The sequence below is a fragment of the Leopardus geoffroyi genome, chromosome D3, assembly GCF_018350155.1.
Source record: "Leopardus geoffroyi isolate Oge1 chromosome D3, O.geoffroyi_Oge1_pat1.0, whole genome shotgun sequence".
Lineage (NCBI taxonomy): Eukaryota > Metazoa > Chordata > Mammalia > Carnivora > Felidae > Leopardus > Leopardus geoffroyi.
Window position 1 is genome coordinate 34526628 of NC_059339.1, and position 22504 is coordinate 34549131.

The window sequence follows — 22504 nt, forward strand, 5'->3', positions numbered from 1 at the left end:
TAGTCAGGATAGAGGTTAGGATGCAAAACCAGGCCTGGTTCCCTCTGGAGCCAGTGGGAGACATGCAGGGCAGAGAAAGTGGGAAAGCTGGCGACCATGGGGGAGGCTACTGTCCAGTTACCAGGAAAACACTAAATTCAAGGCACTGTCAGAAGACACGAGAGTCAGGGTCAGAACCAAGAACTGAGTGATGGGGAGAGACAGCAATACTGGCCAGGCTTAGGGGTAGAAACACACAAAAGGGGAGTCTTTCTCTAACCCATTTTGTATTTGAACGCGGTCCACACCAGCAACCTGTCACGTGTCTCGGGCCACAGCACTCCGAGGCTCTCCGGGCGGGGGGCGGGGGTGTGTGTGTGTGTGTGTGTGTGTCAGGAAACAGCATTCTTGTGGGCTCCAGAGTTTCAACGGGCTGTGCTGCCCCACCAGGGTCCTTGTTTTGTTGTTCGTGATGTAACCTGGCAACATGGCAGCTGACTCATTTTCATTTCAGAGGTATTTAATTCTCCATGGTCCTCCTCCTTTGATGGCACAGAGAGAGGAAGGCACGTACCCCCAGGAGTTCCTGCAGCCCTAACCGGAGAGGGAGGGGGATCAAACCAGCAGGCTAAAGGCAGAGAAATGCTGTATCCCCACTAGGGGTTCATTGGGAAGGTTCAGTTCCATGGGTTCCCCCTGAAAGTCAATGGATCCAGGCGACTTCCACTGAGCCTCCACGCCTGTGTCTCCCCCACCCCACACACCTGTGCCTCCCCTGCCCCAGGTCTTATGCCCCTCATTTTACCAGATGGGGCGAATGCTCTATAACCATTCTACATGTTAAGAAATTTGATCTTGGGGCGCCTGGGTGGCTTGGTCGGTTAAGCGTCCGACTTCGGCTCAGGTCATGATCTCACGGCCCGTGAGTTCGAGCCCCGCATCGGGCTCTGTGCTGACCGCTCAGAGCCTGCAGCCTGTTTCCGATTCTGTGTCTCCCTCTCTCTCTGCCCCTCCCCTGTTCATGCTCTGTCTCTCTCTGTCTCAAAAATAAATAAACGTTGAAAAAAATTAAAAAAAAAAAAAAGAAATTTGATCTTATAAAGTGCTCAAAACAATACCTGGCACATAGTAAGTACTGTATCAACATTTCATTAACAAATCATGACAAAGCTCCATCAGCAAGGATGGTGGCACGGCACCAGTTTCTTAGAGAATGCCACCAAAAGGATCGAGGAAATGATGCAAGTGGAGGAAACAAGGAAACACGAGGCTCTAACTACTTCAGAGCTTGAAGGTCCTTCATGGGTTTATTTGAGTCAACCCCTCTATTTTATGACACAGGAAGGCCTCCAGGCCAGTCATCACTGTTCCACAGAAGAATGGGTGAATACAGGCTAGATCAGCCAACTCATAAGATACATTAAGTTTGATAAATTACCCCAAGATTAAGTTGTACACATATTTTGTAAACATAAATTCAACACACTGTAAGCCCTTTCTGCATGAAAAAAATCTGACATTAATTCTAAGGAACCTGTATTCAAAGACAGCGAGCAACTTTTCGTAAGCCATGAATGTTTCTTGTTCTGTGACGTTCTTGTACATGTTTTCTAACCACTTTGGTTTGGATGGTTTGGATTTTTTTTATTTATTTATTCATAAGTGCTCTTTGCATATGAAGAAACCTAGCCCTTTGTAATATATTTTCCACATTTCTTCAGCTTATCACTTGTGTTTAGATCTCTGCCACACAGTTTTTATATAGTCAGATTTATTGATCATTTTCCTCTATGGTTTCTGAGTTTTGTATCATGATTAAACAGTTCATTACAATTTCAAGATTATTTTTAACAGTCATCTGCTTTCTCTAACTTTTATGGTTTTGTTATTTTACACTTAAATCCTTGTTCCAGGGGTGCCTGGGTGGCTCAGTCAGTTAAGCGTCTGACTTTGGCCCAGGTCATGATCTCACAGTTTTGTGAGTTCAAGCCCCGCATCGGGCTCTGTGCTGACAGCTCAGAGCCTAGAGCCTGCTTCGGATTCTGTGTCTCCCTCTCTCTCTGCCCCTCCCCTGCTTGTGCTCTCTCTCTCTCTCTCTCTCAAAAGTAAATAATTATTTTTTAAAAAACCCTTGTTCCATTTTGAATTTATTTTTTCTCACTTCCCCTGATGACTAGCTAATTATTCCAAAACCATTAAATGATTTATCTCTTTTTATATTTACTTAAATATCATCTTTGTCACATACTAAATCTATGTATTTCACCCTATTTCTTGATTCTCTACTCTGTTCATTGATTTTCTGTCCAATTCTGTGACAATGCTATATTGTTTTATTACCGAATCATTAAAATAGATACCAACATCTGCTGGGATTAGTCCCTCCAATACTATTTTTATCTGTTTATTTTTTCTAGATGAATTTTAGGATCATTTTGTAAAACTTCTTCTTGAATGTTGTTTTGGTAATTTGAGTGGAATCTCAGTAAATTCATGGTTTAATTTAGAGCAAACTGACATTTTTACAGTATGAGTTTTCCTATCCGAGGAAAAAGTACACATTGTCATTTATTTAAATGTTTTCTGTCCAACATAGATTGTGAAGTTTTATCCATATAGTTCTTGCTCAATTTTTTGCTAAATTCATTCCTAGGATTTAAAATACTTCCAAATTGTAAAAACTACACACACACCAGAAAAGTTTATTTCTAGCTATTTGACATTTGTATTGCTAGTATAAAGAGAGTTTTAATGTCAAATTGATTTTCTAATTGGTTATTATTTGTACATAGGTGAAGAATAATTACGAGGTAGACAATCATGGTTTTCCTAATCCTGCTAGCAGTTCAGAAACTTCCTATGAAAACGAGGATCACATGATTCATATATCAGATTGGCCAAGCTGTAACAGTTTAATATCTGCAGTGTTAGAGCAGAGAGAGAGAGAGACAGAGAGAAAGTGATGCTCATGCACTGTTGGCAGGCTGGCCATGTGATCTCAAAGAGCTCATGGAAGGTTAAATGCAGAAAAACCATATCCTCTAAGAAGTTTCCAGGTAGGTTAGAGCAGGTGCAGAAAAGTCCTCATTTTCTTGGAAAATTAAACACATTAAAACAACAACAACAACAACAACACCCCTGATGCTACAAGCAAAGAGACAAAATGAGGATAAACACCCAAGATTCCTATAGTCTGTGACGTGCAATTCGGCCTTCTCTAGATCTCCCCAGAGGACATCTGTGAATCTTTCAGGGCCTTGTTTCTCAGGTGTGTTTTATAGACCGCCCGTCTCGGTGATTATTTGGGGACCATTAGAAATGAACACCTCCATGCCTCGGACCTACTGAACCAGAAGGTCTATTAGGCAAGTCCCAGAAACAAGCATTTGAGCAACTTTCCAACAGCTTCTTATGCATTCTATAGCTTGAGAACAACTCTTTTAGGGGGTGGACTATAAAATACTGAGTTTGGTATTTCTGCTGTCTATCCAATTCATAACCTGACACTCTTAAGTTACAAGTTTGGAAATCTGTACTAAGATGACTATACCAGGACATAATCAAATAAAAATGTTCAGACACTATTTTACAGGTGATACAATAAAAGAATAGTGGCCTCGTGAGCTCTTCCCCAAAGAAACTTTCTGGTGGTTCAGGTGGGTTCTAGAGTCTATGTTCCATTTCTAAACTATCATAACAGCAATAACCAAGCGTTTCATATTCTGCCGAATTCCTGGAATAAAGCCATGAACATTTCACCTAAAAAGGTTTGCCCTAGGGGCGCCTGGGTGGCTCAGTCAGTTGAGCGTCTGACTTCGGCTCATGTCGTGATCTCACAGTCCGTGGGTTCGAGCCCCACGTCGGGCTCTGTGCTGACAGCTCAGAGCCTGGAGCCCATTTCGGATTCTGTGTCTCCCTCTCTCTCTGCCCCTCCCCCACTCTTTGTCTCACTCTGTCTCTCAAAATTAAATTTAAAAAAAAAAAAAAAAAAAAAGGTCTGCCCTATATTGTTCCTCTCTCCCCCCGCCGCAGCCCCCTTCCAAGGTCAAGCTTAAGAGACCCATGAGTAAGTAGTGGGGCAGCAGTAAGCAGGACACAGTTGTTCAATGTCTGGTGGAATTCTTTTTTGTCAAAGCCATCCCACGTGTTTTAGGTATTCTCGCCAAAAGCAGCGGGAATCATTCACAACATTCCATCAGAATCCAGCAGAGAAGGGCTGCTGTCTGAGAAGGCTGCTGTGTGCCACGAGATGGTCTCAGCCCTCCCCATGCCCTCAAGCAGCCACTGAAATGAATAAACAGGGCATGTTAGGTCACATTAGCACATATTTTCTCTAAATATGCAAGATATCTGTGTCACACGTAGACGAGGCAACCATTTTAGCAATAATCAACGCGGCAATAATTAAAGCAGTTTAAAATGCCAGTTCTTCTAGACAACCAGATTGGTTTCCCTGCGAAGTGCAACTAAAACCAAAATGAACTTGCTGTTAAAAAACGAAGACTAATTGCCACCTTCACAGTAAATGCCTGACTGGACAGTAACACTTCATAGCGACCTAAGTGCTTACAGTTAAGCACTTGACATGTGTACCCTGGAAAGAATTTCTGTTCCCATGGGGCCTTGCTTCCTTATTAATGTGTATCCATAACTGCTATTCACCTGGGGCCAAATTCCTGGTGTCAAGTTCAAACAGGCAGTGTCAGGTTCTCGTCACAGACTTAAATGGATTGTTTCTCATGGAAAATGTCAGAGTGAGAACTGAATGAGAGCTGAGCGGAAAACATGGGTTTCTCTAGGGAGATCCGGCCATTCCTTTGCTTCTTAACATCCCTTTCTCCAGACAGAAATTTAGGCTAGTCCTGGGAAGCCAAAGAGAACCACAGGAAAGAGTCTCTAGCTCCAAATCCTCTGAGCAGAATATGATCAGCTGCCATTTTCCCTTGGTAGTTTGCAAATTATTCTCCCTCACGGATTTCTACTTGAACTTTCTTCAAGAACACTCGTTCTGGAGACGACTATCAGGTTTATTTATTTATTTATTTATTTATTTTTCAACGTTTATTTATTTATTGTTTTGGGACAGAGAGAGACAGAGCGTGAACGGGGGAGGGGCAGAGAGAGAGGGAGACACAGAATCGGAAACAGGCTCCAGGCTCTGAGCCATCAGCCCAGAGCCCGACGCGGGGCTCGAACTCACGGACCGCGAGATCGTGACCTGGCTGAAGTCGGACGCTTAACCGACTGCGCCACCCAGGCGCCCCAGGACTATCAGGTTTAAAGCGGGGCTCTACACCATCTTAGGTGCAGGACCCGAGACAAGCACCTTAACCTTTGTGCCTCAGTTTCTTTATTCACAAGGAGGGAGAAGGAGAGTGACTCTTTCACTGGATTATGAAGATTAACATGAATTACTTATAATAGTGTGTGTGGCACACAGTAAGAATTCAATTCCTGCTAACAATGATGATGGTGATAATGACCCTGTTTTCAGTCCACTGCCTAAGTAAACAGTACATAAACAGAAGTAAATATTGTGCCATTTGAAAGAAGTCACTGAGATGCTATAATTCTTAATGGAAGTGACACTTTGAAACTCTGAAACTTTGTGCAGCATGTAAAGGAAAAAGAAAAAAAAAGATTATTGTATCTTCTTTTTTTTAAGTTTTTAAAAGTTTATTTTATTTTTGAGAGGGAGAGAGAGAGAGAGACAGAGAGGGTGAGTGGGGGAGGGGCAGAGAGAGAGAGAGACACAGGATCCAAGCAGGCTCCAGGCTCTGAGCTGTCAGCACACAGCCAGAGGAGGGGCTCGAACACACGAACCGTGAGATCACGACCTGAGCTGAAGTCGGCGCTTAACCAACTGAGCCACCCAGGCGCCCCAGATTATTGTATCTTCTAAGAAAATATCCAGGAACAAAAAGCTTACCTCTCTGTTTAATAATATATCTGTTAATAACTTTAGAAAACATCCTTCCCCTGCTCGCTAAAGAAGGTTAGAATCAGCCATGTGGTCCTGAATTAGGGTTCAGAAGCATCAATAGGAACTTATGTTTATCTTACTATAGATGCAGATGGACAGATACAGAAATAATTAGAGTTGACTTTTGTACAACATGATTGGAAGTACATGGGTCCACTTATATGTGGATTTTTGGATAAATACGGTATAGTACTTATGAATGTATTTTCTCTTATGATTTTCTTAATAACATTTTCTCTTCTCTAGCTTGCTTTATTGTAAGAATACAGTATGTAATACATAAATAAAATATGTGTTAATCACCTCTTTATTTGGTTGTTAAGGCTTACGGTTAACATCAGGCTATTAGGAGTTGAATCTTTGGAAAGTCAAAGTTATACGCAGGTTTTCAGGTGAATGGGGGGCTGGTGCCCCTGACCCACACATTGTTCAAGGATCAGATATGTGTGTACACTCAAGTTAGTCTGCATGCATGCATTTCCTAGCTCTGCTCACTGAAAGGTCCTAGAACCAATGACACCCCAGTGGCAACAAGCCAAGGCAGCCCAGATCTTGGTTTGCAAATACCATTCTTCAATAAAAGGAACCAAAGCTCCTTGGAGAAATGGCTAATTCTAGGGCTGAAGCCTAAAATATGCAAGATGCGCCGATAATATCTTGTTGTGTCAGAAAGTAAGGAAGTGCTCAAAAACCAAAAGGATAAGCATATGTTAAAGGGACACAGGAGCCAACAGGAAGAGCTCCCAGTGGCCAAAGCTGGACGAATTTGAGCCACAGATTAAATAACACAGCACTGCATTATAACCTAAAGCATCAAATAAATACTTATGAGTCCGTGCTGATATAAATAAATGATTGAATAAATCAGTTAAGTGGGTAGAGGTGACAAGTTTCACCTGCAGAAGAATTCCAAGCGATGTACATGGATATTCCTTTCCCAAGGAGTGGGGCATAATCCCTACCCCTTGCGTGTGAGCTTAGACTTTCTTCCAAAGAGTATAGTAATGCCAGTGGATGGGTAACTTTACAGTGCAGAAACCTGACAACCAACACCTCATCTGGACAACCAACACCTCAGCTGGGTGACCAAGGTCAACAACACCAGTAGTAAGTGGTAAGTGGTAAGTAATGAAAAATAGCACTTTACCACTGTGGTCTTTTTCCCCCAAGCCCCTAACCCCAGTCTAATCATGAGAACAGCATCAGACAAACCCCAATGGAGAGAGAGTCTCTAAAATACCTGACCAGGACTATTCAAAACTACCAAGGTCATCAAAAACAAAGGAAGTCTGAAAACCCGTCACAGCCCAGAGGAGCCCAAAGACACATGACAATTAAATGTATTATGATATTCTGGATGGAATCCCAGAACCAGAAAAAAGAAAAAAAAAAAAAAAAGGATATTAGGGAAAAACCAATGAAATCTGAGTAAAGCATGAACTTTAATTAATAATGAAGTATCAATCACAGTTCCTTAGTTGTGACAAATGCACTGTAATATAGTAATAGGGGCTGCAGGGATGTGGGGCGTATGGGAACTCTCTGTACTATCTTTTTAACTTTTCTATAAATACAAAACTATCCCCAAATTAAAAAAAATTTTTAATTAGCCATAAAAACAAACACACACACCAAACACACACCTCACCACATGGAAATTTAGGTCCTACCGCTCCCCTAACTGCCACCAGACTGCCACATATCTCCTTCCAAACCAACCTCATGAGATCCCCTCCGGGGCCAACTCTGACTATTGGTGAAACTGATTATAGACCATTTATCAAGGCTTATAATAAAGCCGTAAGAATTCAGTCAGCACAGTATTGGCATACAGATGGATAAACAGGCCAACGGAACAGAATAAAGAGCCCCAGAAACAGCCCCATTCAGGCGTGACACATGACCTATGAGTGATATGGCATGCACATCAGTGGGAAAAAGTAGGCACTTTACTTACAACGAATACAGCTAACCAACGAATACAGCTTACAACTGGGAAAACTCTGGCAGCATACACAAAAATCAATTCCAAGTGATTTAAAGACAGGTAGGGACATAAAACTAAGGTTTTTGTTTTTGTTTTTGTTTTTGTTTTTTTTAAAGACCATCAATATAGGAATGTCTTCACGATCTCAGGGGTGGGGAAAGATATCTTAAATAAGACTCTTTCCTCAGGCAAAACACAAAAACAAAACAATAACAAAGGAAAAACATTGATAATTTCTATTACACAGGAATTGAGGCCCTCTGATAATGCAAAGCCAAAATAAAGAGTGGAAAGCTAAAACATAAATTTGAAGAAGCTATTTCAACACATACCTATGTGAAGGGAATAGCATCCTATATATAATATATGCACATATGTATATACATATATATACATATTGTGTATGTATATACATATATATACATATTGTGTATGTATATACATATATATACATATTATATATGTATATACATATATATACATATTGTATATGTATATACATATATATACATATTGTATATGTATATACATATATATACATATTGTATATGTATATACATATATATATGTATTAAATCCCTTGAATAAACAAGATTAGGATAAAGAACAGAAAACAGAAAAGTGGCAAAGACTTGAATAGGCTCTTCACGTAAGAGGAAACTTGAATAGGCCACTAAACATGGAAAAAGACGCCAACTTCTTTATTGGTAACTGGGGAAATGCAAACTGAAATTACTCTCAGATGTCACTCCACGCCTCAACATCTTATGGCACCAAGACCTGGCAAGGACACCGAGCAACAGGAGGGCTCATGCACCACTAGTCTCCACTTTGGAAGACACTGGCATTACCCAGGAAAACTGAGCATGTGCACACCCTGCGACCAGGCACACTCTTACACAGCAGAATCTAGAGAAGTGCTTAAACATGGCACTATGAGATGTAGACGACTATCCAAGGGCTCCTGGGTGGCTCAGTTGGTTAAGTGTCTGACTTTGGCTCAGGTCATGATCTCATGGTTCATGAATGAGTTTGAGCCCCACATCGGGCTCTGTGCTGACAGCTTGCTCAGAGTCCGGAGCCTGCTTTGAATTCCGTGTCTCCCTCTCTCTCTCTGCCCCTACCCGGCTCATGCTCTGTCTTTCTCTCTCTCTCTCTCTCAAAAATGAATAAGCATTAAAAAAAAAAAAAAAAAAAAAAACAAACAAAGAATATCCAAGAAGTCATATTCACAGTAACACCACCACAGAAATAACTCAAGTATCCCTCAACCATAGGATGGATAAATGGTGTCATACTCATAAACTAGAATAGCATACAGTGATGAAAATGTACCAAATCCAGCTAACATTCTTTGGGATGAATCTCCCGGGCATATTAAGAGCAAGACGCAAGTCGTCACACAATACATACGGTGAGATTCCAGTTCAAAAACCAGAAAACCCAAATCTGTTACTACATGAGTGGTAAAGCATAGGGAAAACAAAGAAATGCTTATCCCAAAAGTCAGGGTTACTTCTAGAGGGAGAGAAGGATATATGGCTGGGGAGGAAAGCTTACTCATAGTTACATGGCTGTTCATTTTATTCTTTAAATTCCCATTTTCTTTAAATATACATCAATGTTTTACGTATTCTTCATTAAGAATATTACTGAAAAAGAGAAAAATCCCAGATGTTCTCACTCAGCTCTCTGGGGAGCTCAGCCTTCAGTTTCTTCCCTCCTGCTTCCAGACCAGCATCAAATGCAGGCCCAGCCACCTGCACAGCATCAGAAAGAGGTACAAACAAGGAAAGGCTCATCTCGGAGCACAAAACACACATTTTAACAGCACAGATTCTGCTCATCTCATGTAAAGAAAACACTGTGTGCATTTTAATGCTGGTCATGATGTTTCCAGACCTTTTGGTCGCTTTTGATGTTCACTGGCTTTTGTGCTTTTAGGATTTGAATAAGTTGGAGTTTTATTATCCAGCATCTTAAGTTGTGTTTCTTGGTTAATATAATTTTAAACAAACTCCTATGCTCATTGTGGACCCACTATCAAGACTGGAACGAGTTTTGGAGTCACATATAAGAATTAAAAGCAATGTATATATTCTTAGCAAAACGTATTTATTTCCAAATCTATTTTTATCTGCTAAAGAGCTCAAGTTTATCCAAAAATTTGAAACAACCAATGCCTGGCAATTCCGGAAATGGTTGATGTACTCGTGGGAAAGTCTAAAGGGGTATGAGGCTGGCAAACAGGTTTCATCTCTTTAACTGGTGGTAACCACAGGAAGCATTGTGTTAAGGAGCCCGGGGCCACAACAGGATCAGGAGAAGACAGTGCCATGACCGACGGGCAACGGTGCCATGGGTACGAGAGATGGGCAAGGAGGAGGCAGAAGCGCCAGCACATCAAGCTCAAACCACTCACTCTGCATACGTTTACACTGTGCCTAAACTGTCCCCTCAGTATCCACCTGCCTTCCACCATTCCCCAGGCTAACGATCAGGTAGGTATTCTTCATGATCTCTCCCCCATAACACGTGCCAAACTCCCTCCCACCTCCACGCCTCTGGCCATTGTCTTCCCTTCCTGGAATTTCTTCCTCCTTGACTGATCCTTAACAGTGCAGTGGCATACTTTGTCGGTAAGCCTTTCCAAATCACTCCAGATGACCACAGACTCTCCTTTTCCTGAATTCTTTTGTTTGTTCTGCACCATAACATTTGGAGCTTTATCGAATGCAGTCTTGGGTGCCTGGGTGGCTCAGTCGGTTGAGCGTCCGACTTCGGCTCAGGTCATGATCTCACAGCTCATGAGTTCGAGCCCCGCATCGGGCTCTGTGCTGACAGCTCGGAGCCTGAAGCCTGCTTCGGATTCTGTGTCTGCCTCTCTCTCTGCCCCAGCCCACTCGTATTCTGTCTCTGTCTCTCTCAAAAATAAACATTAAAAAAATTAAAAAAAAAAAATAAATGTGGTCTTGTATTGCTTGTTAGATATTTTCCTCCCATGTGTACTACTCTTGGCTTTCCAAAGAGAAGTTAATAAGGAAAATAATTTCTTCTCCTTTTTTGTACTTCCCATAGAACTTTGCTGCACACAAAAAGCTACCAAAAATTATTTGTTAATCAAATGATTAAAAACTGATAGGACAAATTTCCTTCCTCCTAACACCCCCTAGTTTCACTTCTACTTCAGATGTTCTTTTCTTGGAGCACAACCTCTTCACTTCAGGAAGACTCTTGACTCAATGGGAGCGTCTCCACCAATCTCTCTCGGTGTTGCTCTTACGGATACCAGAGCTCAGAGACTATGGTTCCAAGAAGGGCAAGAGGACACTCAGTCCCTGATTATCTCCTGGGAGGAACCTTGGGTAGAAGAGCCATTCCCAGGTCTTTCAGAGCCACCACCCCTGAGTAGAAGGTCTCTCCCGATCTCCAACCCCTTGTTTCTATCATCACTTTGGTTGGGTAGCTTCCTACTGCTCCCATTGGCAAGATAAAATATATTAAGCCTGAGGGGCCTTCTCCTGTCAACACTTCTCCTCCATGATCCCTCCTTCACCTTTCTGATTTGTTCATAGCCTCAACGTACTGGTGAGGTGTGGGATTCCAAGGTAAAGCCAGCGGGAGACCCCTGAGCTTGAAGGATTGGTCACATTAGAATCCATTAAAAGAAACCAAATGTCTAAATGATCAAGAAAGGAAAGGAGAGTTCTAATATGTGGCAGTCCAAGGGGGTTCACATACAAGGTCATGAGTTCAAAATCAGGGCAAGAAGACCGAGCAAAAGAAACAGGCCTGGGATCCTACTACAAGGTAGGGGTAGGGTGGAAGTAATTTCTCACAGGAAAGTACTTATTTTCATGGCTACAGGTCAAGGCTTGGTTATAAAGCTGACAGGGAAGCGTGAAGGGGGTAATTCTGGCTTAGGGGTCAGGGGTAGAATAAGATAACCTCTTCTTCCTCTTTAGACCTGGAGGATCTCGCCCCCATTGCCAACTAGGAAGATGGTTCCTGAGATACCTGAAGCCCCTCTTGTGAAAGTGCCATAGCCAGGTGACCCTAATCATTTGCCCAAGCTGAAGTCAACCAACTATAGGCTGGATATGAAGAAGACCCACCATCCAGGAGGCGGCTGGGTACAAGGTGCTGACCTAAGCAGGAGCCTGATGTTAATTAGATGGAGACAAACCCAATCATCTCTCTTCTTCTGGTGACTCTCAGTGTGAGATGCCAAAGAGAGGGGGCCAGAGAACTGGCCGTGCTTCTAAAGGGATGACAGGATGATGGGTCAGGGGTGCTGGATCCTGAAAGGTGAAGAACCACTGTTTCCATTCTCCCTGAGGTCTGGAGAGTGGGAGGGAGGCAGGTGTGACCTGTACAGGCTGGACATGTGCCCAGCTAGTTCTAGCACTTCCTCATTCCCCGCTGTCATCAACCCTATCACCTAAGGCAATGCTTTTCCAAGGATGGTCCTTGGACCACTTGTAAAAGAACCACTTTACAAAATGCATATATCCCCAGCCTTCTGATTATTGCATCAGAATCTCAGGAGCTGGATTCTGGAATCTGAATTTTTAACAGGTGCCCTGCGTGATTCTTATGTTTGTGGAACTTTTAAAACTACTGAAGCGGGGCGCCTGGGTGGCTCAGTCGGTTGAGCGTCCGACTTCGGCTCAGGTCATGATCTCGCAGTCCGTGAGTTCGAGCCCCGCGTCGGGCTCTGTGCTGCCAGTTCAGAGCCTGGAGCCCGTTTCAGATTCTGTGTCTCCCTCTCTCTGACCCTCCCCCATTCATGCTCTGTCTCTCTCTGTCTCAAAAATAAACATTAAAAAAAAAATTTTTTTTTAAATAAAATAAAATAAAATAAAATAAAACTACTGAAGCAAGGTGACCTCTTTCTCTTTTTCCTTTCAAGACTCGTCTGCTCCAATTCTCTGCCAGGCCCAGGGCAGGGCCATACAGTCTCTTGTGGGCTCCCCAGACTTCCTGAGAAGGTTTCTTTTCTAGCTAGACCCCAGGCCAAATCTGCCCTCCTTCAAGCCACCTGGAATTAGCCCCATGCATCACTTGTTCAAAAACCCAGTGACCCACCACTACGTGGCATTCATGTCAGCGTTTCCTGCCACCCGTGTGAGGCAAATTGCACAGCTCACTCTCTCTGCGCTGAGCTGCCCCTGTCCTTCTAGTTCGTGGGCCTCTCAGGTCCTGCATAATCAATTCAGCTGAGGTTCTCTTATTTTCTTGCAATTCTGTATTTCCCTAGAGTGTCCCCAACTTTGCAATCCCTACCTCAGCACGACCAGATGGTAGGGCCCAGGGGGTAAGGAGATGGGGCCTGGTTTCTTGGGCCCCATCAGGAACCGTATACTCTCCTGTGATCAGAGCTGTGATCAGAGCTTTTCTCCAAGGCACATGTTCACTGCAGGAAAGAAAAGTGACAACCAGCACTTACTACATGGACGGTCATACATATAGCATGGCCAATTCCAGTTTGCCTCCTTGCCTCAAAGAGGATGCATATGACTCCAATTTCACAGTAACCTGAGCACAAGGACATTTTGTCTAGAATTCATCAAGATATTCAGGAAAATCTCACAAAGATCAGGAGCCTAATAAAACAAGCTAGAAGGCCTGAATTCACCTGACCAGATGCTTCTGAATGCCTTTCACTCTGGGTAGTGTGGTCAGACCTTTATATCGTCTTCTGGGACACACAAGAATTCAAAACACAGTGACAGGATGGTCGGGTACCTCCTCCGTGAAGCACTTCTGTTCACAAACGTCTCAAGTGGGCTAAGTCAAATTCACAGCGTTAATTCCTTTTAAATTCCGCTACGCTCTCAAAACACGCCAGTGTTACCTCTTCTTCTGGACTCACAAGCTTACACAACCAAAGTCTGTTAGAGGACCCCGGCTCCACCTATATGCACGCTTATACACGCATGTCAAATCTACGCACGGTCCCTCTCCAACCCCCCAGTGAAAAATAAAATAGAGCCTTCTGGCAATTACAGAAAGGCAAAGTGTTTTAGGATTAGCATAAAAGAAGGTCAAGCTCTAAATAAGGTCTGGAGTATAGAGAATTGGCTAACTCCCCAGAAAAATCATACCAGCAGGCACAATCTGGAGCAGCCAGACGGGCTGACCAAGAACCTGATTCCACTGCCATGGAAAGTGTCAACAGCAGATGCCCATTAGGTCCTATCATTTACCAGACTATTCCTGTCCAGTGGGAGGCAGTTTATATTCTGAGCAAGGACTCCCTGCTTTCCTAAATGGGAGTTTTAATACAGTTAATCCGTTTTTCTTTTGCACCCTATGTGTGTTGGGGATGGTTGAATTCATCATTTAACCCAATGTGCTTATGAAACTTCAGTCCACCATATATAATATATACGATATGCATATATGTGGTGTGTGTGTATATACGTACACAAATCTACGTATATACCACTGCTCCAATATTTACTTATTATTTCTAACCAAATCAACCTTTTGTTCATTAATTTTTTTTGAGATAATTATAGATCCACCCTGCAATTATAAGAAACAGATTCCTTGTAAACTTTGTCCAGGTTCAAATTGTAACATTTTGCAAAACTATAGTATAATATCACAAATAGGATACTGATATTAATACACTCTTATTCAGATTTTCCCAGTTTTATTGGTACTCATCTGTGTGCGTTAAGTTCTATACAATTTTTTTTAACTTTTTATGTTTATTTCTGAGAGACAGACAGACACAGAGAGAGAGAGAGAGAGAGGGAGGGAGCATTAGTGAGGGAAGGGCAGAGAGAGAGGGAGACACAGAATCCAAAGCAGGCTCCAGGCTCCGATGCTGTCAGCACAGAACCCGATGCAGGGCTCAAACCTACGAATCGTGAGATCATGACCTGAGCCGAAGTTGGATGCTTAACCGACTGAGCCACCCAGGAGTCCCATAAGCTCTACACAATTTTAACCCCTGTGTAGGTTCACGTGTCCACCACTGCAGAGAAGAACGCCAAATGGTTCCAACATCACAAGGATCTCCCGTGTTGTCCTTTTATAGCCACACCCACTTTCCTCCCCATCCCCTGCCCACCAAAGCCCCTGGCAACCACTAATATGTCTTCTTTTTTTTTTTTTTAACTGTATTTATTCATTTTGAGAAAGACAGAGACAGTGCAAGTGGGGGAGAGGCAGAGAAAGGAAGAGAGAGAATCCCCACTGTCAGCAGGTGCCCCACTGTCAGTGCAGAGCTCCAGGCGCAGCTCGAACTCACGAAACTAACTGCAAGACCACGACCTGAGCCGAAACCAAGAGACAAGACGTTTCACCGACCGAGCCGCCCAGGCGCCCCTGCTAATATGTCCTCTATTTCAAAAATGTTCTCATCTCAAAATCTCATATAAATGAAGTAATACGCTGTAAAACCTCTGAGATCAGCTTTATTCACTCAGCATCATTTCTCTGGAGGTTCATCCAAGTTGCCTGTACTTTGTTCCTTTTCACTGCCGCATACGATCCCATGGCACGGAAGTACCACATTGTGCTGAGTCATTCACCTTTCAAAGAATATCTGGGCCGATTCCAGTGTCGGGCCATCATTAAAAAAAAAAAAAAAAAAGCTTCAGTGAATCCTCACGTGTGGGTTTTGTGTGAATGTAAATTTTCATTTGTCTTGAATAAGTGCCCAAAGTATGATTGCTGGGCATATGTAATTGCATATTTAGTCTTAAAGGAAACTGCGAAACTGTTTTTCTAGAACGACTGTACCATTTTACGGGCACCCCAGCAGCACAGGAGTGCTCCAGTGTTTCCATGTCCTCGCCAGCACTGGGTCTTATCACTTTTATTCTGCCAATTCCGACAGGTCTGCCGATGATGCCGAGCAGCTTTTCAGGCCCGTGCTGACCACCTTGATATTCTCTCGGGTGAGACAGACTCTCCCCATTTTCAAATTAGGGTTTTTAACTGTTAAGTTTCAGTGCTAATCCTTTGTCAGATACAGTTTGCAGATAATTTTTCCCAGTCTACAGCTTGCTTTTCATCCTCTTCATGGGAGCTTTCGCGGAACAAATGTTTTTGTTTTTTGTTTTTGTTTTTTAATATTTATTTTTGAGACAGAGAGAGAGAGACAGAGCACGAGCAGAGACAGGGAGACACAGAATCCAAAGCAGACTCCAGGCTCTGAGCTGTCAGCACAGAGCCCGACGCAGGGCTCGAACTCACAGACCGCGAGATCATGACCTGAGCTGAAGTCGGACGCTCAACCGACTGAGCCACTCAGGCGCCCCTACGGAACAAATGTTTTTATTTTGATGAGGTCCCGTCTACCAACTTTTCCTTACATGGAGGGTACTTTTGCTGTCAAGTCTCACAACTTTTTACCGAGTTCCAGATCCTCAAGATGTTCTCTTGGGAACTTTTCTAAAGGTTTTCTAGTTTTACTTTCTACATGAAACTCTAGGATTCATTTCAGAGTAATTGTTACATATGGTGTGAGGTTGGCTTGCAGGTTCCCCTCCACTATGGATATCCAATTACTCCAGCACTGTTTATTGAAAAAGCTATCCTTCCTCCATTGACTTACTTTCGCATCTTTGTCAACAATCAGTTGAGCATATTTATTTGCTGGGCTGTCTATTCTGTTTCGTTGATCTGTTTGTACATCCTTCTGCCAACACCACACTGTCTTGATTACTGTAGCTATACAGTAAGTCTTAACAGAGAAGGCAGTGATTTCTTCCACTATATTCTTCTTTGTCAATGTCGTTTTAGCTTTTCTAGTACCTGTGCCTTTCCATATAAATTTTAGGACAAACTTGTTTCTGTTTACAAAACAAAACAAAAAACCGACCCTTGTTAAAATCTTCATAGGGACTACACTGAACCTATAGGTAGATCAATTTACGGAGAACTGACATCTGTTCTATATTGAGACTTCCAACTCATGAACATGGTATGTCTCTCCATTTATTCAAGTCTTGTTTGGTTTCTTTCATAAGAATTTTATAATTTTCAGCATACAGATCCCATATATGTTTTATTAAGTAGCTATCTAAGTATTTCATTTTCTTTGTAGCAACCGTCAAGAGTTTGTGTTTTTAACTTCAGTTTCTGCATATTCATTTTTAGATACAGAAATATAATTGATTTTTCTGTGTATATTGCATATCCTGAAACTTTGCTGAACCCAGTTATTAGTTTTGGAGTTTTTTGGTATATCCCTTTGGAGTGTCCATGCAGACAATCATGTCATGTACATACATCAACTTTTTAAACATTGTGCAAAAAAATTTATATCATTATCACAAATGGAACACTAGCATCACTTGTCATAAAAATGTAATTCTAAAAAATAAGTACAATAAAGACAAAATATAATTAAATTCCAGCTAAATACAGTTGCCTGCGGAGGCCCTCAGTGTTAAGCCTGAAAGCTTGCTTTTTCCCCTTCTCTCTCTCTCTCTCTCAAAGGAAGAATAGCAAATATAAAAATACGTGTTGAAAATTTATTAGCCTCAAACTCACATGGAATATTCTCCAGGATCGACCATACACCAGGCCATACAATAATCCTCAATACATTTAAAATAATTAAAATCATACAAAGTATGTTTTCAAATTACAATGGAATTAAATTAGAAACCATCAGCAGAAATTTGGGAAACTGGGGCGCCTGGGTGACTCAGTCAGTTAAGCGTCCCACTCTTGATTTTGGCTCAGGTCATGATCTCACGGCTGGTGAGTTTGAGTTCCGCATCTGTGCTGTTAGCACAGAGCCTGCTTGGAACTCTCTCTCTCTCTCTCTCTCTCTCTCTCTCTCTCTCTCTATCTCTGTACCTCCCCAACTCACGTACACACACTCTCTCACTCAAAATAAATAAATAAACTTTAAAAAAGAAATTTGGGAAATTCACAAATACATGGAAATTAAACACTACACTACCAAATAAAAAAAAAATGGGTCTGAAAATAAATTAGAAAATACTTTGAATTGTATAAAAACAAAAATACAACATACCAAAACGAATGGGATGCAGCTATGGCAGTGCTTAGAGGGCAATTTATGGCTGTAAATGTCAAAATTAGAAAGGAAGATCTCAAATAAATATGCTAACTTCTCTACTTTGAAAAACTAGAAAAAAAGGGAGCAAAGTAAACCCAAAGCAAACAGAAGGAAGGGAATAATGAACAGAGGGAAAATAAATGACATAGAAGAACAATGGAAAGAAATCAGTGAAACTAAATGTTGTTCTTTGAAAAGATCAACAAAACTGACAAACTTTTAGCTAACTGAGCAGGAAATAAAAGGCTAAAATTTCTAAAATCAGGAACAGAGGCGTAGACATTACTACTGACCTTACAGAAATGAAAAGGATTAAAAGAGAATACTGCACTACACAAACAAATGAGATAACATAAATAAAATGGATAAATTCCTAAAAACATGCAAACTACTCTAACCCAAGACATAATAGAAAACCTGAGTATATCTACAGCAAATAAAGAAGTTGGACTGGTAATTAAAATCTTTCCACAAAGAAAAGCCTGGGTCCAGATGGCTTCACTGGTGATTTTATCAAACACTTAAGAATTAAGAATTAACATCAATCTTTCACAAACTCTTCTAGAAAACAGAAAAGAACACTTTTCCACTCATTCTACAAAATCTACTGCTTTGATATATCAACATCAAACAAAGACTTCACAAAAAACACAAAAACTACAGACCAATATTCTCATGAATACAGACATAAAAATCCGCAATCAAATATGAGCAAGCTGAACCCAGCAGCGTATAAAAAGGATTACGTGTCAGGGCTAAGTGGAATCTGTCCCAGGAATGCAGGGGGTTTAACATTCGAAAATCAATTAATGTAATACATTATATTAACAGAATAAAGGATAAAAACCACATGATCACCTCAGAAGATTCAGAAAGAGCATTTCACAAAAATTCAACATTCATTCATAAGAAAAAAAAAAACTCAACAAACTAGGAATGAAAGGGAACTTCCCCCACATCGATAAAGAGGACCTACATAACCCATACCACCAATATCCTACTAAGAACAACTAAATGCTTTGCCCCTACAACCAGGAAGAAGACAATAATGTCCACTCTCACCATCTCTATTCAAATTGTATTGAGGGTCTAGAAAGGGTAATTAGACAAGGAAAAGAAATAAAAGATTTCTTTTATTGGAAAGAAAGAAGTAAGACTGTCTGTATTCACAGACAACATAATCTTGTATACACTAACAATGAACATACCATAAACAAAATTAACAAAACAGTCCCATTCACAGTAATATCAAGAACAATGAAACACTTAGGGACAAAGCTAACAAGGAAATGCAAAACTTGTACACTGGCAACTATGAGATATGGGTAAAAGAGATTAAAGAAGACTTTAAATAAAATAGAAAGGCATCTTATATTCACGGATCAGAAAACTTAATATTATTGAGATGCCAATAATCCCCACACTGTTCTAAAGATTCAACACATTGTCTATTAAAATCTCATTTGCTTTTTCACAGGAATTGAGAAGAGAATCCTTTTCACATGGAAATGGAAAAGACCCAGAATAGTCAAACAGTCAAACAATCTTGAAAAAGAAAAACTAAATTGGAGGACTTATAAATATTTCGAACTTAGCAATCAAAATCATGCGGCATTAGCATAAGGAAGTAAGTATAGATCAACTGAATAGAATCAAGGGCCCAAAATAAGATTTTACATTTATCATCAACTAATCTTTGACAAAAGTGCCAAAAAAAATTCACTGGGAAAAAAGTTGTCTTTTTAACAAACAGTGCTGGGAATTAGATATTCACACAAACGATTAATTTGGACCTCCACCTCATAACACACACAATAATCAACTCAAAATAGATGACTGATATAAACGTAAGCTCTAAAATTACAAAATTCTTAAGAGAAAGCATAAGAAAAAAAAGAAGAAAGCGGAAGAGTAAATCTTTGTGATCTTAATTAGTCAATCACTTGAGCATAAGAGATAAAAGGGAAAAAAATCACAAATTGGTTGTTAAAGTTTTGCACTTCAAGAGACACAATAAAGATTGCGAAGATAACTCACAAAAAGGAAAAGAAAATATTTGCAAATCCTATATCTGATAAGGGACTTGTATTCATAATACATAAAGAACTACAACTCAATAGTAAAAAGACAAATAACTCAATTAAAAATTGGGTAGAGGATTTGAAGAGACATGTCTCCAAAGAAGATACACAAATGATCAATAAGCAGATGGGAAGATGTTTAACATCATTAGTCATTAGAAAAATACAAACCCAAGCCACATTGACACAACTTCACACCCATTAGGATGGCAATAATGCAAAAGACAGGTTAAAAACAGTGCTGGCTGAGAACGTAGAGAAATCGGAACCTCATACATTGCCAGTAGGCATATAAAATGGTGCAGCCATTGTGGAAAACAGTTTGGCAGTTCTTCAAATTGTTAAATACAAAGTTTCCGTGACACAGAAATTATACTCCTCGGAGTATACCCAAGAGAAATGAAAACATATGTCCACACAAAATTTGTCCATGATCGTTTACAGCAGCACTTTTTAAAGTAGCCAATGAGGCACCTGGGTGGCTTAGTCACTTAGTGACTGATTTCTTGATTTCCTCTCGGGTCATGATCTCACGGTTCGTGGGACCGAACCCCCTGTGTCCGGTTCTGTGCTGGTCCGGGGCCTGCTTGGGATTCTCCCGGTCTCTCTGCCCCTCCCCTGCTTGTGCTTGCTGTCTCACTCTCTCTCTAAAAATAAATAAATAAAGTAGCCAAAAAGTGAAAACAACTCAAATTTCAAGTTTCATTCAACCAGTGAATGAAAAAGTAAAATATGGTACACCCACACAATGAAATATTATTCAGCCATAAAAATGAATGAAGTGCTAACACGTGCGACAACACAGATGAATTTCAAAACCATTGTGGTAAGTGAAAGAAGCCAGTCACAAAAGACCACATAAGTGCATGACTCGATTTATAATACAAAATGTCCAGAAAAAGCAAATTTATAAAGACAAGAGAGTACATTAGTGGTTGCCAGGGGCTGGAAGGAGCTGGATGTTGGGAGAGACTGTAAATTGGCATGTTCTTTGCAGGGTGATGGAAATGTTCTAAAATTAGATGCGATGATGACTGTGCAACCCTATAATTATACAAAAATTTATTGACCTGTACACTCAGAGACAGGTGGATTTTATGGTGTCTAAATTAGTTCAATGAAATATATTTATAAAGAAATTAAAATTTTGAATTACATATTAAGAAATATTTAAAAATCAAAAATTTATTAGATCCATCTAGTGTTCCTCTGTGACTTAATCCAACGAGTCTTTCTCATTGAGGGTTTGAAAGAGAATTGCAAAGGGAGTCATTTCCTTGCTGCATGATTCCAGTGACAAGTAGCATCTAACATAACTTTGCGTGTAACAAAGGATACAATATACTCCATTCTTTAAACCACAACTGCAAGAGAAGTCACATTCCAACCTCACTGAGGCCAAACTAGAGGCGAAAGGGTACTATCCACAAACCGGAACTAGTGGGACAGCAGGCCCATGATGTCACCACTGGATGTAGTACCTGGACGGTCTCCCACTGGGGATGGAGGGGCTGTGAGTGAATTTACAGTTCAAAGTGAGATGGATGGGTTCTGTTAGGTGGGACATTTTGAAAATTATATATATACATACATATATATATATATACACACACACACACACACACACACGTATATGTATATATATACACACATATATGTGTATATATACATATATGTATATAGGCTTATATAGGCTTATATAGGCTGGCCACAAAGCAGAATGCCTTCTAAGGAGAATACTATACCAGTGCATTTTTAAAAGTGAATTCCTTTTAAAAGGAACGTACGGTACGTCTCCAGGTATGAGTAGCCAAGCCAACATGTCACAGACACGTTTTGTCTGACCAGGCTGTACTTTTCTAGGAGCTGCCCCTCTTCAAGACCACCTACCTCCCTATTCTCATGGTTACGGGGGAAAAATCATCTTGTACCTCCCAAATCCCCTCTCTTGGCCACAAATGCCTTGTCATGATATGGGGAGATCCTTCCATTGGCAATTTAAACTAGAAACAGAGAGAGAGAGCCAGAGACTAAATATGGAGCATATCAAATGCCAAAGCTAAAGGCAGCCTTGCTTTTTTTTTTACCGTGGGGATACCAGCACCTTCCAATAAGTTCCCTTTTTCCTGAAAATAATTTCAAGTGGGACTCCGTTTCATTGTCACCAAGAAGCCTAAATAATCCCAGTCAACTTTAAATAACTGTCTGCTTAACTTCCACTCTATCAGTTCTGCCACAATACACAAAGCTTGGTACCATTACAGCCATGCTTTTGCTATAACTCAATGGTGTCAGATGATAGAACCTTCCCTAGCAAAACACGGTCTCTAGCCACCCGCCCTCCCCCAACCCCATGACAAAAGTTAGTGATTCTGTTGCAATTCTAGACAAGCAAGCTGTTTTAGGGTCACAGTAAAGAA

The 22504-nt window shown here is 41.0% G+C and overlaps 1 protein-coding gene across 2 annotated transcripts in view; it reads right to left on the bottom strand.

The window, feature by feature from the left end:
• Positions 1–22504, bottom strand: part of RAB31 (RAB31, member RAS oncogene family) — a 134100-nt gene that overhangs the window by 21247 nt on the left and 90349 nt on the right. The gene's annotated exons all lie outside the window — the stretch shown is intronic.